Source organism: Scardinius erythrophthalmus, assembly GCF_964197995.2.
Source record: "Scardinius erythrophthalmus genome assembly, chromosome: 4".
Taxonomy (NCBI): Eukaryota; Metazoa; Chordata; class Actinopteri; order Cypriniformes; family Leuciscidae; genus Scardinius; species Scardinius erythrophthalmus.
This window is the reverse complement of record NC_138224.1, coordinates 21,973,829-21,980,149: the sequence shown is the minus strand read 5'-3', so window position 1 is coordinate 21,980,149 and position 6,321 is coordinate 21,973,829.

The following is a 6,321-nucleotide window of genomic DNA, read 5'->3' as shown; positions in this document are numbered from 1 at the left end:
TCATAACCTAGATGTGCTGTGTTTGACAGAAACCTGGCTAAAAACCAGACGATTACATTACTTTAAATCCAACCCCCAAGTGGAATTCCACCCCGAGTTTTTCGGGGACCAGCAACTGTTTGGTTAGCCACATTCTTCAAAATATCTTATTTTGTGTTCAGCACAAGAAAGAAATGAATTAAGGTTTGGAAAAACTTTTTTGGGTGAACTATTCCTTTAAGGACAAGTGGCAGCATGTTTGCTAATAGGCTACTGTCACTTTAAGACCGTAACAACGCATCTAATACATAGACTGTAACACGCGCTTGATTTTCTCTCAAATGTTTGCTTTCACTTTAGACAATAACCAATCATGTATTTGACAGTATTAGCGCAATAAGACTTCAAATTAAACTTTAAAAATTAAATTAAACTAAACTAAACTAACAGGCGTTTAGTGCATGTGCGCTTCGAGTGTATGCGCCCAAGAAAGCGCATGTTAGAACAGCTTATCAGCACGCAAATAAAATGTTTAACCCGCAAGGCTTTAAAGCACATGCAAATAATGAACTTTTGTAAATTGCAGTGTCCCGTGAGTGTAACTCAACCGCTGCGTTAACATGTGATGTGTGAATGTATGTCGCATTGTACAGTATGTTGAGACGGAGACGTCAGAACTGCAACTGATAGAATGTAGCATGATACTAAGCATGATTTCTTCAAAAGCAGATCATGGAGACATGTTATTCGTCCGCGATCAAAAACCGTGATATCGCACACCCCTATGTTGATGCCGTTGAAATTCTACAGCAGAGCGATGACTTCTCAGATCATTATCTAGTCTCCAACAGTGTGGTACAATGAGCACACTGGGGCCCTCAAGAGAGCAGCCAGAAAAATGAAAATGAAGCGCAGCTGGAAAAAAACAAAACGAAGTTTTTCACATTTTGTGGAAAGGCAGCACTATTGCATACAGAAATGCCTTAAAAACGGCTAGATCTTCTTATTTTTTTACCCTCTTTGAAGGTAATATTAAAATATAGCTGCGAGCAGCGATTGCGGGCCCAAGCCGGTGGCACCGCCACCCTGGTGCCTTTAGTTACACTAAAGGCACCGAGGTGGCGGTGTCACCGGCTTGGGCCCTCCATCGCTGCTCGCAGCTATATATATATATATATATATGTGTGTGTGTGTGTGTGTGTGTGTGTCTATATATATATCAGACAAGTAATATTCTTTGTCGTCACTTAAAAAAAAAAATATATATATATATATATATATATAAAATTACCTTTTTTTGGATGCTAAACTATTGTTTATTATATGCTTTGTACTTCACTCACGTTCCAATATCGAAGGGAAAAATTATCCTCTTCACATGCGCAAAAATGTGCTTGGAAAATTCACAGTGGACTGTGAACTTACTGTGAATGTACGAATTGTACTACTGACTATTTAGAGCAGTGTAATTTTTATATGTTAGGTTGACCATTTTATTATTATATTTTATTAAGGCTATAATGAACAGGCTGCAATGTCAAGATTGCAATGCTGGAATGTGTGTGTGTGTGTGTGTGTGTGTGTGTGTGTGTATGTATGTGTGTTCATGTTTTTCTATCCCGGTGGGGACTTTAACCTGAATGCACACAGACTCATGGGGACTCGTGTCACAGTGGGGACCTAACTAGAGGTCCCCATGGGTAAACAAGCTTATAAATCATACAGAATGAGTTTTTTTGGAAATGTAAAAATGCAGAAAGTTTTCTGTGATGGGTAGGTTTAGGGGTAGGGTTAGTGTAAGGAGATAAAATATACAGTTTGTACAGTATAAAAATCATTAAATCTATGGAGAGTCCCCACAAAGATAGTAAAACGTGTGTGTGTTTGTGTGTGGGTGTGTGTGTATGGCGTGGGCGCGATTGAACAGTGGACACTTAAAAACATACTCCGTCATTATACAGGACGACATTCAAACTGCAAAGTGTTAACTTTGTGTACAGTCGCAATAAAACACAACATTGTGCTTTTTTAAAATAATTTCAAGCAATCCACCCCCGAAAGGCGCTAATTTTAAAATTAAACTAAAATGCTCATGGCTGCACGGGCATTCATAACAGTGTGCGTCCACGGCGAGGAACGAGCAGAACAGAGTGAACGTTTTTCAGTTAATTTCTACTTCCATAGGAATTCATTTGAAACGCTCGCTCAACCACTATCAATGTCAGTGCGGACGAACATATTTTACTTTCATTTTTAAGTTGGCAATTCAAAAGCCCCCAGCGGTGTCACACGTCGATTAACCGGTGGTAAAATATTCTCACCGTCACATACCTAGCATATTTTTATGTAGATACAATAGGCCTACCTGATTTTGAACACAAGAGGGCAGTATAGCCCTATGTATGACTTGACTTTTATGGGACTAAATAGTACAATTACTATTTTTAAAATTATAAATATTTATTAAATTGAAAAAAAAGAATAAAATGGGTTTAGTTGTGATATTTTTATACTTTTATATAGAAATAAATGGTGTTTAATAACATTTTTAGAAGATGAGGCTTTTAGTGTTTCCTTTTTGTACATTACTTTAGTCTCTCACTATAGCAAAACCGTTTGAGATGTTTAATATCGTTTGAGATGTTTAATAACGGCAAGCGTTTTTGATCTATGGACCAAGTTTTGGGACACCGTTCAAGGGGGCGCTGTTGAGCCCCCCTGCCACGGGTTCTGACTTGTGTGCAAAGTTTCAAGAGTTTTTGAGCACGTTAAGGACCCCAAAAGCCCCTGAAACCTTGATTAACAATATAAAAGCAATAGTCAAATCCCCCCCTCCCCTCACACACACAGAGACACAGAGAGAAAATTCTTCAGAAAATCCACATTCAAACCAAAATATCTCTCTTCCTGTTGGTCGGAGATCGTTAATGTATATTAGAAAGTTGTCCATCTTGATGAGAACAATACACATACCAAGTTTTGTTGCTGTTGATAAAACTAACCCCCCCACTTATGACTAAAGGTGGCGCTACTGAGCCCCTCACCACGCCCGTTTCTGAAACTTTTCACATGTCTACTGGCTAATAAGTCTTATGTGTCTGTCGAGTTTCATCCAATTTCAAGCATGTTAAGAGTCTCAAACGCATCCGAAAAGAATATTAAAATTTGATGCGTTGCCACGGCAACAGTATCTAAGATATCAATAATCCTTTCACAGGTCTACATCTGCCGTGTGTTTACATTATACACATAAAGTTTGAAGCAAATCGGGTAAAATTAAGAGGATGACTTCAAAGCATTTTGAAAATGACACACTTCCTGCTGCCAGTTGGTGGCGCTATAACTTTGACTCACAATAGTCACATCCATGTGATCGGCCTCTTACAACGAATACACTGCTGAAGTTTCATCAAGATCAGTCAATGTATGCAGAAGTTATAACACACTTCCTGTGTCCCATTATTCGCCATAAATTCGTTTCCTCGCCACGGCCAAACCGTTCGAGATATCAAAAATCCGTTCGCAAGAATTCATCCTCAATGTCTTGACTTTATTCTCACCGAGTTTGGTGGCGATCGGATGAAATCCCTAGGAGGAGTATTTCACATTCCATTGTATGCGTTTTCCAAACAACGTATAATAACCGACTTCCTGTTGGGCTTTTGTAAAACTTAGAGCACGAAAGTTGTTCGGCCCGATGAGATCTATATGTGTACTGAGTTTCATATTATTACATGCAAGCGTGTTTGATTTATGGACCAAGTTTTCGGACCCCATTCCAGGGGGCGCTGTCGAGCCCCCCTGCCACGCCCCGGTACCAGCTTCAGCCCCGCAGGTTCTGGCGTGTGTGCAAAATTTCAAGAGTTTTTGAGCATGTTAAGGGCCCCAAAAGTGGCAAAAAGGCAAAAAAAAATTATGAAAAAAAAATAAAAAAATAAAAATCCTTACGGAAACAATAGGGCCTTCGCCCTTTCAGGGCTTGGGCCCTGATAAGCATTAGAATCAATAGATAAAGCTATGAAAATGACTACATGTGAGCTTAAATGTTCGATACGCTCTATATCAACTATATAAACTAACTTCACAACTTTTACTTGCACTGATTTAGCAAGATTTTTTTTCCATCTTTTAGTTGTCATGTTCTGTTTAGTTTCATATACATTTTTTTTTTTTTTTTTTTTTTTTTTTGCAGTGTAAATTTGTTTATGTTCTTATTTATTTGTTCAATCTCGTAATATTCTGCAGAGGAGAGAAGTGCTGCTTCTCTCAGAAGTGAATTGCAGTTTCACTGTATGTGATTGGCTGTTCACCTCTGATGTCACACCTGAACTCCTAAACTAAACTCAGGATCAAAGCCTGAGTTGACAGAGTAAATTAATGATCAGCATCATAGTACCAACAAAGTCTGATTGGACTGGTTTGATTTAGTCAACTCAAAACTAATACAGTAACCCTGACTACCATCATGGTAGGAGCCCCTGGTAGCACCAATGTTTTTTTTTTTTTCTTTTACTTTTTTTTTTGTAAATGCATTTTCAGGTCTTGCTTCAGTAAACAAATTTAAAAAGTGAGTTGATCAGCATTTTTTTTTACCCTTACAAAAAAAAAAAAAAAAAAAAGAAAAAGAAAAAAGATTGTTGTTTGATGGTACTATGATAGTAATATTATGTTGCTTATGCTCCAATGCATTTCATTGCTACGCAAAAATACTAAAACGTTCTGAGGCAGTATCATGTATTTTATGTATCGTAGTAGTACCATTGTATTCATGTAAGTATCTTCTAAAAACCATGGAACATATAGAACATATAGTATTTCAATACTATATAGAAGCCTATATTTCATTTTTGTAATGTATTTTTTTGTGTGTAAATATGTACTGCAGCAAAGTACCATTATGTTACTATCTGGTACAATGGCACTTCTACATTTGAAATACTTATAACCTACAGATTATTTGATGTCTAAAGTCAACACATTGTCATGTCTTGCCAATGCTCCAAAGTCTATTCTGTCACTAGAGGACACTGTAACTCTATGAAAGAAAAATAGAAAAAGAAAGCAAGTCTACATTTTCACAGAGACAAACAATGTCATCATGACACTCCTTCACATGGAGTGAAATTAGGCAGCTCCTGAATAATGAGATTTTCTAAGGATATTTGTGCATCACTTTTCTTTATATTTACCTGATTCCATTTTCTGATTTTTAAAATGTACAGAGCTTTTGCATGTGGAGTTTTCCCTAAACCACCAGATAAACACTGCTCAGAGGAAACTATGGTGAATTCAAACTTCTTTATTGATGTTGTGTTGAAACTGACATTGTTAAAAGTGTTTAGAAAGCTGTTGATTGTGCTGATAGACTGACGGTGGTGCATTGTATCTTCAATGCAAATAAGTTGCTGTCTCTGTTTGGTGTCTAATTGCTTCGGGAGGTAAACAACACGCTCGAGTGGTTGGAGAGAGAGGTGAAGCGTGAATATCAATCTCTCACATCAGTGTCATCAAATGACTTTTATAGAGTTGAAGTACCCTAATTAGCTGCTGACCCCCAGTGGCCCTCCTCTGATGGCACAGGTCTCTGAGATGTACTAATGGATATCAGCATGTGCGCTTAGGTCTGAATAACGCATTATTCTGCATATGCAGGGTTGTTGCTTACTTCAGCATGGAGATTATGTTTTATGTAGGTCACATACTTTAACAGTGACTGGTTTCACTGACCATCAGGAATGTATGACCTTATAAAATGTACACTGTGATCTGGCAAATGCGTGAAAGTTAATGTAGTTGGCATAGTATTTTTATTATTCTTTCTTAAAAAAAGAGTTTTGTTAAAATATTAACATTTGCCAAATCAAAGTCATATGGTGCAACCAACATGCAAAAACATGCATAAAAAAACAAAATAGGAAATGATGTAGAGGACCACTAGCCTAGAAATCTAGACGCACCCTAGCGGCAGCAAAATTTATTTTGCAGCCAGGGTAGTCTAGCAACTCTCCGTTGACTTTCGAGCTGGAAAAATCAAACTCTAGTCAGGCCAATCACATCGTTTATAGAGTCGGTGGGCGGGCTTAACATAATGACGACAGTTGTCAACAAAACAAAGAATGGCTGCTGCTGCTGGCGAACAGTGGTCTTTCCAATCGGCTTTGGCCGCGACTCTGGAGGACTTGGAGTTAAGCTTTTCTTTGAGAAAAGAACAAAGAACAGCACTTAAGTCATTTTTAAAAAAGGAAGATGTGTTCGTAGTTTTGCCGACCAGATACGGCAAAAGTTTAATCTATCAATTAGCTCCGCTGGTGCTCTGGTTGGTTGCAGCGCTATCCTATGCAG